Genomic DNA, 318 nt, shown 5'->3' with positions numbered 1-318 from the left:
TCAAACACGGTATTTTTATACTGCTGAGTGCATGGCTATGTTCGCAAGCAATGTTACATATAATAGATAAACTCAAGTTTTTCACACCTTAGCCATACCGGACACTGAAAATATTTTGTGGTAAAATTACACTCGCTCACTAAAATATGAAAAATGTTTTAATCTTTCTTTGTAATAATCAGGCAAGTACAGTGCTTCCGTTTCTATAGTTTATAAGGTCACCGTACTGTGTAAATTGATAAAAATTATTCTTATTTTAAACGCCATTTCAATATTAGAGCAATCTGATAAAGCATTAAAAATTGATATAATCAGTGT

The sequence above is a fragment of the Zerene cesonia genome, chromosome 8 (assembly GCF_012273895.1).
Source record: "Zerene cesonia ecotype Mississippi chromosome 8, Zerene_cesonia_1.1, whole genome shotgun sequence".
In the NCBI taxonomy this organism is placed as follows: Eukaryota; Metazoa; Arthropoda; class Insecta; order Lepidoptera; family Pieridae; genus Zerene; species Zerene cesonia.
Note: the sequence above shows the minus strand (reverse complement) of the source record.